Source organism: Phyllostomus discolor, chromosome 4, assembly GCF_004126475.2.
Source record: "Phyllostomus discolor isolate MPI-MPIP mPhyDis1 chromosome 4, mPhyDis1.pri.v3, whole genome shotgun sequence".
Taxonomy (NCBI): domain Eukaryota; kingdom Metazoa; phylum Chordata; class Mammalia; order Chiroptera; family Phyllostomidae; genus Phyllostomus; species Phyllostomus discolor.
Genome location: NC_040906.2, coordinates 201,291,104 through 201,310,174, shown reverse-complemented (window position 1 = coordinate 201,310,174; position 19,071 = coordinate 201,291,104). Strand labels below are relative to the sequence as shown.

The 19,071-nt window shown below is 54.5% G+C and overlaps 1 long non-coding RNA gene across 1 annotated transcript; it reads right to left on the bottom strand.

The window, feature by feature from the left end:
• Positions 1-537: 537 nt before the first annotated feature.
• LOC118500379 lies at positions 538-14,923 on the bottom strand. Its single transcript, XR_004902946.1, has 3 exons — positions 14,671-14,923; positions 4,034-4,240; positions 538-842 (listed from the first exon to the last, which is right to left on the bottom strand). It is a non-coding gene; the product is annotated as an uncharacterized LOC118500379 (long non-coding RNA).
• Between the last annotated feature and the right edge of the window lie 4,148 nt (positions 14,924-19,071).

Here is a 19,071-nt window from a genome sequence, read left to right as displayed (position 1 = left end):
CTAAAAAGTTACAAATAATATGAGATTTAAAAAAACCATTTTGTCATATTTTCTTGCAGAATCTTCCTAGGAGAATGACCCAAATCTAAACTCCTTGAGAGAAAGGATCATGCCTTCACCTCTCTGCCTCCAGAAACTCAGGACCTTTCCTGGCACACAGGAGGTGCCCGGCAATGTTTCCGGAGTTGAATTTTGTTCCCAGAACCTTTCCAGGGCCGTGCAGTGTTTCGCTGGGACTTCTGGTAGCACGGCATTGAGCTGATGGCTTTGACAATCAAGTCATCCTTCCCCCTACCCCGAGATCCACCTGAAAAAGAATTTCCTTAAAATTCCCTTCTTGCCTTTGGAAAATTATTTTTTTTAAGTTGTGGCTCTCGTCTCTCTTTCCCAGCACCGGGGAGAAGAGACTCGTCCTGCCCTTTAAACTCTGCCCATCAAGGCAGCCTGGGCATCCCGCCCCCCCCACCCCCCCGCCCCGGCTCCAGGAATGACACTGCACACACACACCACGGCAGCGTCCCTCCAGAATGGCCTACGGGCGCAAGGGCAGCTCTGTGCGGGCACGAACAGGAGTCCAGCGATGGTTACGTCCACTAAGTGCCTTTGTATCGCTGCGTGCCCGAGACGTTCGCTGGCTCAGGCAGGCTCTCTCCCCGCGCCCCGGGACCTAGTGACCAGGCAAAGGCCACGTGACTCAAGTCCAGCCGTCGCGCCAGGGAATGGCCTTGGCACGGAAGGGCCGCATCTCTCCTTCCCGAAGACCGCTCGGCCGAATGCGAACGGGTCTCTCAGCGGGCCGCTCAGGGGCTGGCGTGATTCACTTCGCTGCCTTGTTCAGAGTCCTGAAAGAGAGGAGACGGTAGGACTGAGCACAATCCCAAAAGTCTGCATTTAACCCAAACATCCGAATCCCCCCTCCACTGAACCCACCTTCAGACCACCTGCACGTGTGTATGTGACAGGCAGAGCTGGAGGGTGAGCGCACACCTGTGCACCTGGGTGACGGATCTCTCTTTCCCTTGGATTCATCTGACCGGTTTTCACTCCCACCGGCCAGTCCCTGGCGCCCACCTTATCTGTCTTCGGGAGAAGACGGATACGCTATGCGAAAGAAAGGTCGCCTGGTAGGATCACCCCGGGATGATAAAAGGTCCGTGTTTGTTTGGAAGACTGCTCAAGATTGCAGATCTAAGAACCATGCTTAATCCCACAGAGACTCTCTCAGTCAGGGGCGACACCAGCCCTGCGCCACCCCTGAGCTGGGAAGCAGCTCCAGGCGGCCCCAAGGAGGAGGCAGAGGCCTCGGAGCGCCCTGGAAGCCTGCCGCTCTGAACTGTGAGAGCGAGTTTGCAGCAGAGCAGCCCAGCTTGCTGGCTCCTGCGTAACCCACGTGCAGACACCCTGCAAGGCACAGTGAAAGACTGTAACCTTGGACTTCACCCTCAAAAGAAAGAGCGTCAAAAAGCAGCCTGTGGCATTGGTTGTTCTGTGTTGACAAAACTCGTGTTATTTTAAGTCCCTCTCACTTTTCCATAACCCATAAAGTCCGTCTGGTTAACATACCTGAAAACGTAAAAGCTGATGTTTTAGGAAGGGACGTAAAGCACCCATCACAACGCCCTACGTCTCAGAGGAGTCCAGCGCGCTCTCGCTGGCCAGTGCTCCTGCGGCCAGCACTTGTTTTCACTGGAGCCCTCCGCGTAGGAAATGGGTCCGCTAAACCCATAAATTTTTTGCAGAAATGCAAAATATGAGCACGCCTTTCCTCTCAGATTTCCCTTTATGGCCCTGGGTTCCACTTCTTCAATTCCCTCATCCCATTAAACTTGTTCTTGGACTCTGTCCCCGCCCCTCTGGTGGGACTCTTCCCGGATTCCTCCTACTTCCTCCCAGCCCTAGGCGTGATGTTCAGTCGTCTCCACTCTGCCCTGGACGGCAGAGTCTCCGGAACGTTCTGTCCTGTAAGTGCTGCTGCCTATTCCTATTGAAAGTATTGAGCTGCCTGTTCTTATGGAGGGCATGGAGCTCCGGGGTTTGGATGTCACGGTTCTCAGCGGGTAGGAAGGGAGACAAAAACAGAGAAACGTCTGCCTGCTGACAAAGATAACTCAGGCCGCATTCGCCGTTGAGGGCCGTTGGCGCGCAGCCATCTGGTGCAGAGACAGGACTGGAGGAGGGAAGTGATTTCTGAAATTAGATTATGTGGAGGCTGGACCGCTGCCAGGATGTCAGAAGCAGCAGCCTCCGCCCCGCGCGCAGGGAGCCGCCAGGCTCATTGCGGGGGGCCGGGCACAGAGAGGCAGGGATGAGCATCCCCCGTTCCGAGCCTCCTGAGACCGCTGTGCTTGGGTGATGTGTAACTTCGGGGTTTCTGTTTCAAAGCTGGGGTATTACATGAGCTCAGGCCTGACCTTGAGCTCAGATTTATATGCTTGCCCATTTCTCCTTAGTCCAATACATCTCCGAAGAAAGAAAAACAGAGTCTTAGGGTATGCCGTAACAATTACAGTAATCTTCACCGAGTGTGTCATATGGCTCACGTGTTTGTATGTACATGCATAAGAATAAATATAATTGAATGTCAGTGCATATAGACTTGCCAGATTCTTTTAATAGCTGTATACAGTGCTATGACATTTTATTATTTTTTATATATTTATTTTTGGTGCCTTCACCAAGGATCAAACCCACAACCTTGGCATGTTGGGATGACACTTTAACTAACTGAGCTTTCTGGCCAGGGCCTCCCTTTCTTTAAAATTTTTTTTTTTTAATTTATTGAGTTGTGAGAGAGAAAGAGAGGGAGAAAGTGTGAGAAACATCATCTTGTTGTTCAGCTTATTCATGCACTCATTGGTTGACTTTTATGTGCCCAGACCGTGAATCGAACCCACAACCTCGGCATATCAGGACCACGCTCTAACTAACTGAGCTACCCAGCCAGGGCAGAACTATTACATTTTTAAAAAAGGAATTTACAAACTTCAGTGAGTGACAGAATATGGAAATGGTGTCATGCAGAAGGAAAAAAAAATCTGCTTTTTAAGTTTTGTATCTAACACATAATATAAACACTTATCTGAATTCACAGGTACATGAATTAACGATCTTTCCTATCTCAAGTTAGAGCAATAATACTTTGGACTTGCAGTGACTGTTTGGTTTTTACACAAAAGTCCATCAGAAGCTTTAAAATCTGACCTTAAGGCTTTTAAATTAGATAAGCTTCCTACAGGACTATATAGAAGTAAAACCTTTCTGTAAGATGTTAGCTTTGTACGATTGCACTGTGAAGAATAGGCTCCCATAAGAAACTTCCAAATCATTTTGACGTTACAATGTTCCCTTCTAGATCCCTACAAAGCTGCCGTCAGTGCCTACAGCGGCTCCCTGAAGTACATGATTAATGGAGTCTGGCTGCCCCCAATTTTCCCCTGCTGTTGTGCTGAGTTTTTAAAAGATGTGCATTTTACCGTGTCTTAAAGGGAAAGAACGAATGGGAAGAACTGAGCTATTAGCTGCTGCTCTTGAAGCCTCTGGAATAACCTGCGCCCCTCCCCTCCCAACGCCCCCCCCCCACCAGGAGGGGGCTGGGGGCCCAGGTCCGCACGTCGGATGTCCCCTGCCCTGGAATGAGAGCGCCGCGGGCAAATACACCGTCCCTGCGGAATCCCCTCACGAAAACAGCTGGTTTGACAGCAGCTGCCCCGAGGACGGGGGCGGGGGGGGGGGGGGGGGGGGGGTGGCAGGAGTCCCTGCACGCGCACAGCCTGCGACGACAGAATTTATAGAATTTATAAAGCAATCTGGGCTCCGTTTGAAGAGGCTGACCCAATTTATCACGCGTTTTAGAAAAATCTCCGGTTAGAGTACCATTTTCTATAATAAGGGGAAAGTGTTAGTTTGCACGGAGTCCTACCCGGCCCTGCAATTGAAAGAAGCGACGCACCGGCCCCTGATGATTATCATCACCCAGCAGCGCTCCTGTGGCCAGCTCACCCGGAACCCTCCAGGTGAGGGGTTCCCAGCTCACCTCCGGGAGAAGCAAGCAGGGGGTGGATGGAGAGATCCATCTTCCTTCCACCGCAGTGAGGTCCTGAGAAACGAGCCCGCCTGAGAAAGCACTGGAGGCATTCTGGGACCTCCCCGTCACTGCCCCCCAAGGGCTGGGTGAAGGGAGGGGCGGCTGACAGGTGGTGGCGGGGGACCTCCTGTGAGCCTGACCATCTCCCAGCTCCTGCTAAAAAAAAAAAAAAAAAAAGGTGAATGAGCAACAGGTGAGCCTGACAGTCACCCCAGAGTCCCGCCCACCCCACAGTCTCCTCCCCACCTGCCAACCCCCGGGGAAAGCCACATTTTGCATCTATTTTAGTTCCAATCCAACACAATTTCATCAATAGAAAAATACTTACTCCTGGGGGGAAGACAAAAAATAAATCCAAGAGAGAATGAGAATGATTCCCACTCCCCTGACACCTGCACCCCTGGAGGGGTGACCTTGACCTTTCTCCACGATCGCTTCCCCATGCTGATGCCTCCCCAGACTGTCCCCCCACCTCTCCCACCATCAACCCTCAGTCAGCAGCGTCCCCATTCCCTGAGCTGCTGAGAGCTGTCTTTGGTCTCTCCTGACCTTCGCCCCCCCACCACTTGGCCCCCAGCCTCTCTCCCCGCTGCCTCCTAAAGAGTTCCCAACCTCCTGCTCTCCACCACTGTTCCTGTCAGTTCAGCCTGGACAGGGACAGCAACCTCCTGGCGACCCTCGGGACCTCGGGACCTGCAGGAGTGGCCTGGGTGGGCGAACGCCTTCCCGGCTCTGCCTGTGTGGGCCCAGGTCTGTGCTCCGGTACAGACAACTGTGTGTTCTCTCAAGGTCGCCCCTCACCAACTAGACAGTGGGCCCCGGGCAGGGCGGGGCGTCACTGTGCCTGGCCCAGGACTGAAACACGGCAGGCAGTCCGGCTCGCCACCTGATCGGGTCGCCTGTGTGTTCTGCGCAGCCGCGTCCATCTCTCCTGGGCGCACGCGTTTTGCGAGGCCCTGCTCAGGGTGAGCACGCGTTTTGCGGCACGTGAGCACCCAGCCCGCGGGGCGGGAATCTCTTCTCTTTCTTCCTCTCTCACCTCAGGCTCCCCTGGGACCCTGTTGAACATAACTGGGTTCTAAAAATCTCCTTTTTCCTCTTTTGCTATTTCATCAAAGAGCTGGCCACTGATGAGCCTTCCTCACTGTGCCCTGTTGGTTGCTCCTCCCTCCTGGGGGCAGGGCAAGGGGGAGAAGGGCCTTCGTCAGGACTCCTTCCAGCAGCAGCTCTTTCCTGCTCTGCCTCCCAGAAACGTTGCACACTTAGCAGAGGCTCTTCTTTACAAAGCTCCAGTCCCCTCCCCTTCCAGCCACCGGTCTCCACCGCCCCAGGGGCGGTGACACAAGGAAAGTCTAGAGCGCTCCAACCATTACACACTGTCCAAGGAAGTGACTGTCACCCTAAGGGAAGGGGAGGCATGTGTGTGTATATGAGAGAGGAGCACTCGCAGTGTGGAGTGGTGGTTAGAGAGAGGAGCACTCACAGCAGGGTGGTGATCAGAGAGAGGAGCACTCAGCACAGATGGTGGTTGGAGAGGAGCACTCACAGTGCAGGGTGGTGGTTAGAGAGGAGCACTCACAGTGCAGGGTGGTGGTTAGAGAGAGGAGCACTCACAGTGTGGAGTGGTGGTTAGAGAGAGGAGCACTCACAGTGCAGGGTGGTGGTTGGGGAGGAGCACTCGCAGTGCAGGGTGGTGGTTGGGGAGGAGCACTCGCAGTGCAGGGTGGTGGTTAGAGAGAGGAGCACTCACAGTGCAGGGTGGTGGTTAGAGAGGAGCACTCACAGTGCAGGGTGGTGGTTAGAGAGAGGAGCACTCACAGTGTGGGGTGGTGCTTAGAGAGAGGAGCACTCACGGCATGGCGTGCAGTGTGGGCTCTCCCCCGTGTACAAGGAAGGGTCTTACTGCTCTGCAACCGACTGATACGAGCATTCACTTGAACGACACAGATGATCTCAGCACAAAGCCAGCACTGCGTGAAGAGATTCGATCATACACTCTCCCAGGGTGTATGAAGTTCCTCTCCCAGGGAGAGGAAGTTCACAGGCCGGTGACACTGACATGTACTGTTCACTCTGTGCCAAGCCCTGGGCTCCGCACGTTTGACAGTGCATTCCGCTTGTATCTGGTAACCGCCTGATGAGGGAGGTAACTATGGTCCCATTGTACAGATGAGCAGCAGCCTGAGGCTCAGAAAGGACAAGCAACCTGCCCGAGGCCAAGAGCCAGTGCCCAGCTGGCTCAGAGTGGACGGGAAGACAGGACTCCTTATTAATGAACACTTTTCTGTTTTTGAAAATACAGTTCGAGATGTCCAAGTTCACAGTCATTGCTCCTGCAAGGGCGTTCGTCAAATGTGGCTTGTGGATGAGGATGACCCAGCTCCAGGCCACCCGGGAAGCAGCTGGCCCTGGCGCCCGCCCTCAGTGTCTCCTGCAGCTCCCAGCGCAGAGCTCACACAGTAAACAGCGGCTGGCTGTCGCTAAGAGCTTAGGCTGTGAACCTTCTCAGGGGACATTCACACTTTAATTGAAAAACTGACGACACCTTTGAGAACCAAAGGAACGCACTACACAGTGGGATCTCAGGCGCTCTCATAAGCAGCGAGTGCAGCCTGGATGGGGCGGGGAGGGGACTTCCAGGCCTTGACGGGACACAGAAAATATTGCGATGGATGGAGCTAATCTCAGTCACCGCCTGCCTGATGAGACCTTGGCCCGAGGGGTTTTCTTTCTGCACAGTACAAATGGCTGTAAATGCTGTTCAAGCCTGCCTAGCCAGCACCATGAAAGAAGAACCAGGAAAAGCACAAGCCTCCTGCCACTTGCTGAATCCATGTGCATGAGACAATGTTGCTGGTGCAGATACAGACCTGGGCAGGGGCAGAGCCATACACAGAGGACAGAGGGTCACTGCATCCGAGGGAAAACACAGGCTCAAACCTGAGAGCACTGCACATGTAGTCGTGAGGCTGGGCACAGCAGCATCGGGCCCGGCTCAGCTCGGCAGCCTCCCCCCCACCCCCCCGCCCCGTTCCGGTCAGTGGGCTGCACTCCTGTCCTAGGGCTGCCTGCACAAAAGGCCAAGAACTGGATGGCTTCCAACCGCAGAAGGGCACTGTCTCCTAGTTCTGGAGTCTGCCTGCAGGCCTGTGGTCCAAGTATGAGCGGGGGTCCCATCTCTGCTGGGGCCCCACGGCAGAAGTTTTCACGCCGTCGTCTCAGCTTCCAGGGGCTGTCCACGGTCCTCAGTGTCCTTGGCTTGTAGGCAGGTCCCTCCGATCTCTGCCCCGTGATCACGTGGTACTCTCCTGTAGCTCTCGGTCTCTGTGTCCCTTCTGACAAGGACATCAGGCACACAGGAATCAGACCCCACCTAGTGACTTCATCTGAACTCAGTGCGTCCGCAAAGACCCGATTCCCAAACGAGGCCATATTCACAGATGCAGGAGTTGGGACTTCGGTGCATCTTTTGAGAAGACACAGTTCAACCCCTGAGAGCCGTGGGATGCTGAATCTCACCACCAAAGACATTCAGTTCCATCCAGTGTGAAGCTCCAGCCTCTTTCGGACACTTTGTTCATTTAGGATTCTCCCGCATCCCCTGTTCCTCTCCTTTTCTTACTCTCTCTGGACATGAGATAAGTTCCAGGAGGAGGCCAGGCTGGGGGCAGGGGAGGTGCTCACCAGAAGCACAGTGCAGCCGGCCTGGCTGGAGGGGCGGCAGGTGGGCGGTTGCCTCAGTCCTCCCTCAGCCCACCTGGCCTGCCCTCAAGCCCCAACCTTAGTCTTTATAGCAAATGCTGCATCGCCAGGCAGACCGTGGGCAGTGTCCTCATCTCAGCCCGGAGGCTTCTTCCGGTCTGCTGGGCCACCGTCAGCCTAGTGCTGTGCCTTGCTTTGGGGGACAGGCAGGCTTTGGAAGTCCTACTGCCATTGCACTTGGGCCCTTGGGGTCCGAAGGACCTGAGAGCTGTCCATTTTCTCAGCCTAGGCCTGGATTAGATTTTTCTATTCTTTTCACTTTGCTGCTTCACTGGGTGAGGGCTTGTCAGAGGCCCCGAGTCTCTGGGGGCGGAACCCCCAAACTCTCCTCTGTTTATTTCATCCCCATCCCCAGGGATGAGGCCCAGGAATCAGAGGGCAGAACCCCACACAGCCACCGGCGAACCCGTTCTCTGTTTCCCGGCTCCGCCCCGTCTGCCCGGCCCCGGGAGAGGTGTCCATCTGAGCTCCCGGCGTCTGCGTGTGTCTAATGGGGCCTGGAGTCACTGGAGTGGGACAAGGCAGCCCAATAAACTTCAACACTGAAAATCAGGCCTTATGTTTACATCCAGGCACCATAGTTTGCCTGGTCTGGCATACGCCCCAGCGCGGCCCCTGTTCGGGGCTCCAGTTTCAGAGCAAGGGCTACAGATGCAGGGCCGGCTCACAGTACCAAGAATTTGGTGACAGGGAAAACACTGGAAAGCTTCCTGTTCAAGCAACATTTTCAATTGTATAGAGAAATCGTTCTTGGAAGCCTTCTAAGTTTCCAGTTCTTTGATGGAGACTGTGCTTGAAAGTCTGGCCCGTGGGTTCCCAGCCTGTGAGCTGAGACACTGTGACATCTTCACAAAAATAGTGTGATACTGAGAGCTAGAAGCCCCTGCACCTTCCGTGTGCTCGGCTGTGTCACAGTCATCTCCTCCTCGTTCATCGAGCACCGAGCGTGCGGGCACTGCACAGGCCCTGCACGTGCCGACGTGGCTGCTGTCTCAGAGGCAGCTCCAGTCTAGACCCCCGGGAGTCCGAGGCTGACTGCACTCCAGACCATTCTGAGAGCTGGAGGGGGCGGAGCTCCTGTCCTCTCGCCAAGAAGAAGGCAAACAAGTCCAGCCCGGGGGTTTGGAGTCACCCCTTCCCCACCTGCCTGGTGGCTTTTGAACAGATGCAGCCCCGGCGTGACGCCCAAGTGGCTCGTCTCTATCTGAAGGTGCGTTTGAGTCGCCATGAGAAAGGACGGGGGATCCTTTGTGAGATGTCACCTAAGTCATAACCTCAGCCACAGGGAAACAAGATTATGTTGCATTTCAGAGCTCAGTTCTGCACCACCACCTTCATCGTGCAGCTTTGTGTCCTGATTCCCCACCGCCCCCCAAAAATACACAGACGTTATTTAAGTGAAAGGGACAAATGTGGCTGTTGAACTCAGTGGCCGTGGAAAGACGGTGACAAGGAAATCAGACATCAGGAGTAGAGAATATTCCAGATAATAAGAGGACAAACAAAAGGCCTGCATTTAGCTTCTCTGCTCACGTCCTTGCTAGAGAGAGGCACTTGGACACGGCGCCGGAAGGTGCCCGTCCAAGTCAACACGCGGGCTGCGGTGCATGGAAGCCGTGCTCACCTGCGCGGCCGACCACCAAGGGAGCTGAGTGTCTGCACCTTCCCAGGGCGGAGGTCAATGATACCAAAGCTCAGGAGCTCTGGAGTCGGATGGAGCTGACGGGAATCCTGCTTCCGCTACTTCCTAGCCATTGACTTCGGACGAATCACTCCGCCTGCCTCTGACTCAGTTCCCTCATGTGTCTGGGGGGGTGGGGGAGGGGGGACAGTCCTCGTCACGGGGTCATGGTGAAGAGTTACACACTTGTGTGCGATGCAGCACACTGCCCTGAGACAGGCACACGTGCATTTCATATGTTCGCATCATTACAGTTTAAATAGCAAGTCTTTCAAAATGATCATTGGTGTCACCTGTGATCTACGGTGGAGAAGGAATTTTAAGGATTCTCAGGGGCTCTGGAGGAAGGGGTTTTCCTGGTGCAGAAACAAGCCGGCCTGCGCCAGCTTTGAAGAGCTGCGCGGCATGGTGAGGCGCGTCGGGGCCCCCAGCTCGCTCCATGGAAGTAAGTGTGACATGCTCTGAGAATCAAATGCCTCTCTGCCTTAAACACTGATGCATCCCCTTTGCATGTTTTTATACTTTCTCCAGCAAGTCTAGCATTAGCTTCCTTGGGGAAAGCTTCCTCAATTATAAGCAATCAGCTGTGTCCCCTGTAGCAAGACGCAGCAGAAAGGGTCGGTCAGGATTTCTGTTTCGCAGGAAACTCACTGACAGGCCTGAAACCAGAGACAGGGAGCGTGGGTCATAACGAGTGCGAGCCTGGCCCGTGAGTGGGCCCTTGTGCGCCCGCGCGGGGCTCCGCGCCCAGGGAGGCTGAAAGTGGCACGGTGTATGCCCGCGGTGGCCTTTCTTCCTCACAGACACCACAGTCCCCCTTAGGACGCGGTTATTCGCGCACATTCCTGTGGACCTTCCCGGGAAAACACCTCGAGCTGCTCGCCGGGTGGGAGACGGACGTGCCCTCCTCTCTGTCTCGTGTCTGGTCCGGCTCGCCGCGGAGCCCCGTGGATGTCACCGCGCACAAGTGAGAGCAGCGTCTTCGCTGTTTCACCCTGGGGTCACCGCGGAGGAGGCTCACCGTGATGGGGGCTGCCTGTCTTTCAGAGGGCTGGGGGGGCGGGGGGAGGAAGGGCACCGCAGGCCTGCCCCTCGCACACGTGGGGGCAGGGCAGGGCAGGGAGCCGCCCACACTCAGCCGCCGCCTCTCCGTGCCCAGCCAGGCGGAGTCCGCGGAGCCTCCTCCGGGAAAAGGGTGAGCTTGCGCGATGTTCCCGGTGACCGGCCCCTAAGCCTTCATTAGAAACACGTTCAAATCACGTGAAACGAGCAACAGTCGAGCAAAGCAACCTCATGATAGCGTTCTCCGTGAGTGTAAAATTGGGCACGAAGATAAATCCAGAGATCTCCCCCCACCCCCACCCCCACCATCCAAGATACAGGTGGGAACTCATGAATCCAGGTAACCTCGTACTCAGCTCCGCCCATCCACGACGAAGCCGGGAGAGGGTCTGAAATACGATGACCGTCTGGCAAGTTTCGTCACTGAGAACATTCCAGTACAATTACGGGGGAAGTAGTTTGAAATACCTTTTGAAAGGAAGATTCCTCACCTATTATCCTTGAAAGTTACTTACAAAAATAAGAAAGAAATCCATGCACATTTATTACCTGGGATAAAGCAGGTGTTCTAAAATGAGCACAAGCATCTCTGTTGCTGGAAATTCAAAAACTGAAAAATTGCCAGCTGTTTGACATTGTCCCCAGAAAACATGACTCAGGGTGGTGGGAGAGGCTGGGGCACAGTTATGGCGGGTTCTTTAGGGGGTGGTGGTTCGGTTTTGTTTTGTTTTTTTTTGCCCATGTGCACAAGAGTGAGATACGACTGTGTAGGGTCTGTCTTTCAAAAACTTAAGTCTGAAATTTTAAAAAAATTGATCTGAGAGAGAGAGAGAAACATCAATGTGAGAGAGAAACACAGATCACTTGCTTCCCACACATGTCCCAGCCGGGGGTCAAACCCACAACCTCGGTTATGCGCCCTGAACAGGAATCAACCCACAACCCTTGGTGCATGGGGTAATGCTCCAGCCTGGCCAGGGCTGGGTTTGAAATTGAAGCAACTGGCTATGGCACAAAAAATACTAGCCCTCTTTTTCTGGTCTTTTTTTTAATGTTTTTTAACCATAATTGATTTTCCTTATTCTTTTTCTTTTAAGATTTTATTTATTTATTTTTAGGGAGGGAAGGGAGGGAGATAGAGATAGAGATAGAGAGGGAGAGAGAGAGACATCAATGTGCGGTTGCTGGGGGTCATGGCCTGCAACCCAAGAATGTACCCTGGCTGGGAATCGAACCTGGGACACTTTGGTTCCCAGCCCACGCTCAATCCACTGAGCTACACCAGCCAGGGCTTTTTCTGGTCTGTATGTCTTTAAAATATTTTCCACACCATCCGTTCAGGAGGATCTGCCTAGAGCTGAAAAGGGCGTCAGGAATGGACCCTTGGTGAAAATGTGCCGACTGCAGCAGAGGGGAAACCGAATGAGCTTGAGCTGCTGGTGCATTTCCAAGTCTCCAGTTCTGTCCTGAAATACAGCGGACACTCCCGGGTGTCCAATGAATGAGTCAATAAATACATGAATGGATGACCTAAAAGTGATGAACTCAATCACTATGTACCAGAAGAAAGAAGAACCTTGTTCAACAGAAAGAAGAAGACAAGAGGAAATAGTTAGACTTAGAGTCTGGAAGTGTAATTTACTGAGGACCTGTTCTGTTTTCTAATCCCATGTCTTCTTCCTCTCTGCCCTGAGCCCCCGCCAGGCCGATGGCCATGTGTCCGTGGGAGGGCAGCCCGGACAGGAAAGGGTGCAAGCGTGGCCGTTCCTGCAGCGACCTGCTCAGTGTCTCCGTGCTAAATAACAAGGCGCTGAAAGGCTGTTCGGTTCAACCCCTCCCTCACGGTGCAGATGAGGAAAGCGAGATGCCAAGCGACTTGATTAAGGTCCCTGGCAGAGGCTCTGAACATCAATGACATCACACCATTACCTACTGCCTCTGGGGGCGGGGCTACAGGATCCCAAATAACACTTACCACACACCTGCCTGGTATCAGATGCCCAGCCCCAAACATGGGGTTGGGTTTGTTGAGTTCGACCCATTAATCGGTTGCTTTTGCATTGATTTTGACAAGAACACTCTGAAAATGGTGTTCTTAATTTCTGTTTTTCACGAAAATGACTGGAGGCAGTGCCAAGTTAAACATGCATATTTTTGACCTCAACTCCTGAGATTCTAGCTCTCCTGATGTGGAGTGAGGTTACAGAATCTAAATTTTTACCAACATACACAGGTGATTTGGGCGCCCAAAGTACACGCTGAGAAACAAAGGCTTAGCTCAGCGCGAGCCCCGCCTCCCGGCACCGCCGCTGGAGATGGAGTCGTTGGCGTGACCTCCGGCAGGTGGAGGTGACGCGTGAGCACCGTGCCTTGTGGAATGCGGTGGTGTCATCGCCATTTGAAATGCGTCTTCGATTACCTATGCTTGCCGGTGACAAGTGCTGTATTCAAAATCGCCTGGTTTTCTTAGCTCTTTGGTACTTTATGAACATCAAGTTCTCCTCTCAAGACAAGCTAAATGCCATGCTCTTGACAGGATGGAAAGACCAAGGGGGGCACCGCAGGACCTAAGGAGCTCCGTGGTGGAACCACGTTGGAAGGATCAGGAGGGTCTAGTTTTGCTCACAGTTGTATCCCCAGCACCCACGTTTGCTTTGCACATAGTAGGCACATAATAATGTGTTTATGTATGAATCCAACGCAAAGGGGCATGAAATAGTGTGAACATTTGGATAATGCCTCTGGATAAATAAACACCAAATACTCATAACTATAACATGGACTAATCCTTTACTAGGAGAATAATAACTCAAATGTTTGAGAATGACCAACGACAAGTCTGGGAGGAAATGGGTGGCAAGACAGCCAGCGCTCGAGAGGAAACCTGACCCTCCTTCCTTGGACGGGTCTCTGTTCCTAAGTTTTCCATTACTCGAAACCACAAGTTTCTGCACGGCTCAGTGTATTTTAATTAAACTCTGAGGATGAACACAGACTTTCCAAACTTCCTACTGGTTTGTACCGTTATGCTTCAAAGCAGGGTTTAAGGAAAACAGTCTGGAGTGGGTAATATTTGCCAGCTCCTTAGAAGTTTGCATTACCCTCTCCCCAAAGCAGGACCACAGGACAGCGGCGCGAAGAGTCACCCTGTGTGCGGATGCCGCTGAACAGTGACCATCTCCTTGCCCTTCAGGGCGGGCATTTCTGTTCTCTGCTTGCCTGTTCTGTGTCCACAAAGTCCAGCTCTGTCTGTGTGACTCAGGCTCCGAAAATGCTTCCCTTGGCACCCAGCACGGATATTCCCCACACGGGCCTCGGCAGTGGCCGTGCAGGCAGGGAGATGTAAAGGCCAGCACTCGCATCCCTGCCCGGTGCCATCTGTACTGGTCCCAGGGAGCCCTGCCAACAGCCACAGTGGAAGGTGGAGGCTGGAAGGGGGAGCCGTGTCCCGAGCTCAACTCGGCTCCTGGAGGCCGCAGAGGAAACTGGGTGGGACTGAGGACAGGCAGATTTACTCCCTCCTTCCTTCTCCCTCCCTCTCTTCTTTCCTTCCTTCCTCTATAGGCCTCAAGTAAAAATAAAAGGACCAAAAATCTCAAAGACACATTCAACTGGCAGAGATTTCTGGGGACAGCACTGGCCTTTTCCCATCTGTCCCTCCCTCCAACTCAGTCCCTAGTTACTATGAAAAAGAATGAAGAAACAAAGAGAAAAACACGTGACTAACCCTCACAGGGCAGCTGCCATTACACCTTAACCTGAAAAACACCACCCGACCATAACCTGCGTAGTCTGTGCGGAGGAAGTGCGGGCCGAGTGGCCCACCGTGTCCGGCGGTGGCCTTGGCCACTGCAAAACCCAAAGAGGCTGCCAAGGGCATCCTGGTTCGGGCCATGGAGCCGTATTATACCTGAAACATGTGCTATAAATGACTTGGATATTGCACACGATTATGACATTCACCGAGTCTGCCAACTCTATCGTGTAAATAAGAAAAATGTGTATTTTAAATACTAAACAATTCAATTTCTTGGACCATCCTCTCCTAAAGTGGGCTGAGAAACTTATTTTCAGTCTGCACCTGTTTATCTCACAAAGAAGAGTATGTTTCAGCTGAGGGTCCCTGCACGTGCGCCCGAGAACTGCTCAGCGGCATCCCAGCCCCAGGGCCTCGGAGTTCCGGTCCCGGAAGCGAACCGACACCTTCATTTCACTCCGCTGTTCTCAGATTCCCGGGTGGGCGTGCGCTGCTGACTTCACAGGGGAACTCGGATTCGGAAATAGCGCCAGGCTCGCTGCCACTTCGGTGTCCGCGGGTCCTTCTGCTCCTGAGTGTCCGTCACCCCCAGTCACTCCCCGCCCCCCCCCCCCCCGGCACCCTGGCTCTGCCGTCCAGGGATAGGTGCAATGCTCTGCGGCAGCTCAATGCCAAGTGCGCGGTCCAGGAAATGGTCATCTCGGTGATTCATGCGCCTGTCCTCAGCCCGAGATGGATGTTTTGCTAACAAATCTCGTATTCATCAACATTCACTTAAGGCAATCTGAGTTGGCAGTCGAAAGAATATTTTTCAATAAGCAGGCAACCGTCCTTCTGTCAGACCTCTGGGAGAATATATTACCAACTTCTGGGAAGCCCCGTTTGCGAGAAGCGGAGCTGCGGTAGGCTTAGGGGCCCGGCAGCGTAGGCGGCCTGCCCCAGACACGTTCAGCCCACACGCACACACGTGGTCAGCGAGTCTGGCCGATAGAGCTCCGGAGGCCTCCACCGTCGTCTCCGCCCAACCGCCCCCGCTGAACGGGCTCAGGGGGCCCAGCCAGCTGGGCATCCTGGCAGGAGGACCCAGATGCGGTGCAGGGACAGCGGACAGGTTCAGAATCTGTGCGCAGAGACGGACGTGACACCTGGACTCTTGGAGACCATAACTCGGCTGAGGAGAGAAGATGGCACCCATCGCAGCCCAGGTAACACTGTGGAGCAGCAGGCGGCCGTCTGCTGCAGGATGGGACAGGCCTCGAGGAGGGAGAGGGGGGCATGTCGGCAGGACAGGGAAGCTGCTGCAGAGGCCCGGGACCTGCAGGGTAAGAGGATGGGGATCCCAAGGGAAGGAAGGACTCTTGAAGCGGAGGTCACGTTGGGACACAGAGAGCCCTGAAGTTCAAGCTGGGGGCCGGCCTGTCCTCTCCCGGGCAACCCGGAGCACCAGAGGCTTCTGCGGAGGGGAGGAGAAGCCAGTGGTGCACAAAGACTAATGTAGCGGCTGCACCACCGGGAGGGGAGGGGAGGCAGAAGCCGGGCCACAGTGGGGCCACCAGAAGGCTGTCATCATTGTCCTGGTCCACAGTCTCAAGGATGGTGCGTGCATGTGCCCAGGCGTGCTCGAGTGTGTATTTTAGGTATTTTAAACAAACATACTAGTTTAATAGAAAATGCACATGTTACGCACTGAATTGTGCCACCCCCAATTTATACACAAAGTTCTAAGCCTTAATGTGACTGCATTTAAAGAAGAAGCTTTAAGGAGATTTAATAAAAGTTAAGTAGGGGGATGGGTGTGGGGCCTGACTTTGACAGACCTGGTATCCTTATGAGAAGAGGAAACACACACCTTTCTCTGCCTTAGAGAAACATATCCCCCCCCCCCCCCACACACACACACGTCTCTCCCTCTCCCTGTCTCTCTCTGCACCAAGAAGGTGCCAGGCGAGGACGCAATGAGAAGGCGGCCATTTACAAGCCAGGAAGGGCGCTCCCACCAGAAACCAACCCCAACAGCACCTTGATCTTGCCCTCCTGGCCTCTAGAATCGCGAGGAAACAAATCTCTGTTCTTTAAGCTGCCCAGTCCGTGGCGACACCCGCAGACTAACACAGTATATAACGCATAAGCAATCAAAAACTGGACGAGTGAATTATATCTCAATTTTCTAAAAAACTTCAAAAAACTGAGGAACACGTGCAAACACACTCCGCTCACGTGCACGACCAAAGGAGGTGTGGGGGAGACGCTCCAGGTGCAAGCCCTGGAGGACGAGGCGGGGAGTGTGAAGAGCTACTTCAGAGCAAAAGTAGAAATCCAGCGGCCCTGGCTGGCACAGCACGGTAGATGGAGTGCGGGCTGCTAACCAAAGGGTCGCTGGATTGATTCCCAGTCAGGGCACACGCCTGGGTTGTGGGCCAGGTCCCCAGTGGGGGCCACGTGAGAGGCAACCACACATTGATGTCTCTCTCTCTCTCTTTCTCCCTCCCTCCCCCTCTCTAAAAATAAATAAATAAAATCTTTAAAAAATAAATTAAAAATTACTAGTGATTGCTTGACTCTACTAGCTAATTCAGAAAGAAAGGCAAAGGAAAAGGAGAAGGGAAGGGAAGGGAAGGAAAATAGAAATCCAGCGAGCCGCCGGGTGTGGCAGCCAAGTGCCTGGGGCGGGGCTCAGGCAGTGGTGGGTGGCAGGGGGTGGGGGGCGGGGCCTGGGCAGGGGGACCTCATTAGTGACAGCCTCGGCAAAAGGAGAGGGAGACTGAGGCCTGGGGAAGCCACGGCAGCTTCTTTAAAGGAGCTCATCCGTGGACCCACCTCCCCAAGAACTCGGGTGAGGACTCGCTTGCAGGGCTGGCTCTAACGGGGTGTGCAGGAAGACACCCCTGGCGGAACCGTGTTTGGGGCCACAGCCCTGGACCTATGGCAGAAAAACACTCGGTGGTCCCCACGCTGTGATGGGTGGGGCGACTGGCTGATGGCTGCTCCCAGTGGCTGTGAGCAGGTCGACGGGAAGACAGTTGAAAAGGTGTAAACAGAGCAAAAAGACAGGTTAGGAAACGAGCAAATAAGGTAAGGCAGCCCCTGAAATCGACAACACACGGGAAGAGGCGGCAGAATTGTCCCAGAGAACATGGTGGTATCCGGTGGGCTTGGGGGAGGCCTGCCGCGGGCCGCGCATCTCACGGGTGGGGGTGTCTGACCCCATGGAGCCGCCCGTGAGCAAAGACCCGGTGGTGACCAGGCGCTCTCTCTCGGCAGCACCTGCCCCCGGACTCTCCAGGGCCACGAGCAGCGACCGGCCGGCCCGGCAACTCGGCGTCTGCCGTCTAAGGTCGGGCAAACCAGCATCTGCTGCGAAACCGCCCCCATGGCCCGTGTGCAGCGGCGCTCCTGAGCGACACACGCTTCCGCTCGTTTGAAGCAGATGCTCTTCCCTCGGCGTTGCAGCACAGCGCCGTGAACAGGTATTTGTACTACAGCTTCAGCGTTAGGGCCGACTTTCTTTTCAAAGATATGATTGCAATAAACTGAAGAACCATAATGCCCTTTTGTGGAGGGACGTACAAACAGCAGCATTGTTGAAGATATTCAACAGACTTAATACCAAAAAATAAGCACACAGATAAAGGAGGTCACTGATGGCCAGTGAGACGGCGCTTCACAGAGCAGTGGGGGCAGAGGCCGGGGGGTTGGGGGGTGCAGAACGAGAAGAAAGAGAACGGGCGGACCCGGCACTGGGGCTGCAGACGACGCCTGTGGAGGCCGTTCGGCTACAGCAAGGAGCAGGGTTAAGGACGCTTGTGTTGACCCTTCACGCTGAGCGTGCTCATTGAAGCTCCAGATGGGAGGTATGCACGCACCCCACCTCTCTTCTCCAGGAGACAGGTCCATGCGGCACACCTGTAAATGGTCCAGATTTCTGGACGGGCCGTCCCTCTGTGTCCAAAGCCCCGCTGAGCCCAGACGAGGAAGCCGACCGTGAGAGCGCCTGCTGCTGGTGAGCAGGTACGGAAGCTGCAGGGCATGAGGCCTGGGCACCAAGCATTTCCAGGGACTCTGCACGCTGGTGCTGGGGTCCAGCCCGCAGCCCCAGGGAGGCTGGCGCTCCGGTGGGGACTGGGCACAGAGGGCGGGTGGCCTGCGGACTCCTGGGGCAGTGCACACCGCAGCCGCATCCCAGGATGGGCAACGGCTGTGTGTGTGCCTCACGCTTCCTCCAAGAGGACCACACCTCTGGGTGGACGCGGCTGAGTCCAGGGGAATCAAAGGACCTCGGCTGAGAATACTGGTGAGGAACACAGACTCCGCCGCCACCTGAGTTAGAGGGCTCTCCTGCTCAGAGACACCCATCCGCCCCAGGACCCCCTCCACACTCTGGAGGATGCTGTGGGGTCCCTCTCTGCATCTTTCACACGGCATGGATACTGCAGAGGTGCAGGAATGGGAGCTGCCATAGTCTGAATGGTCACGACTCCCCCAAACGCACATGTTGAAATCCTAACCCCCAAGGTGACGGTACTAGGATGGGGGACCTCCGGGAGGTGACTGGGGCCCGAAGGCGGATCCCCCATGAATGGCCCTTGTGAAGGAGGCCCCGCAGAGCTCGCCTGCCCCTTCCGCCACCTGAGGATGCAGCCGGAAGGTGCCACCTATGAGGAAGTGGCTTCACCAGACACCGAATCTGCCAGTGCCATGACCTTGGACTCAGCCCCGAGAACTGTG